Here is a 209-nt window from a genome sequence, read left to right on the forward strand (position 1 = left end):
CAGGGTTGGGTAGTGCTAAATTAAAAAGTTAAAAGTTCAGTTAAAAAGTTAAAAAATTAATTAATTTTAACTTAACTTAGTTACATTTTAGACTCCTAACTTTTTAACTTTATTTAGTTACATTTTATCGGTAACTAATAACTTTTTATTAATTTTTTTAAAGTTAAGTGTTAGACACAATACGAGCCACACGTAACCAACGATACGAA

The sequence above is a fragment of the Trachymyrmex cornetzi genome, unplaced genomic scaffold (genome assembly GCF_001594075.2).
Source record: "Trachymyrmex cornetzi isolate Tcor2-1 unplaced genomic scaffold, Tcor1.1 scaffold1723, whole genome shotgun sequence".
Taxonomy (NCBI): Eukaryota; Metazoa; Arthropoda; class Insecta; order Hymenoptera; family Formicidae; genus Trachymyrmex; species Trachymyrmex cornetzi.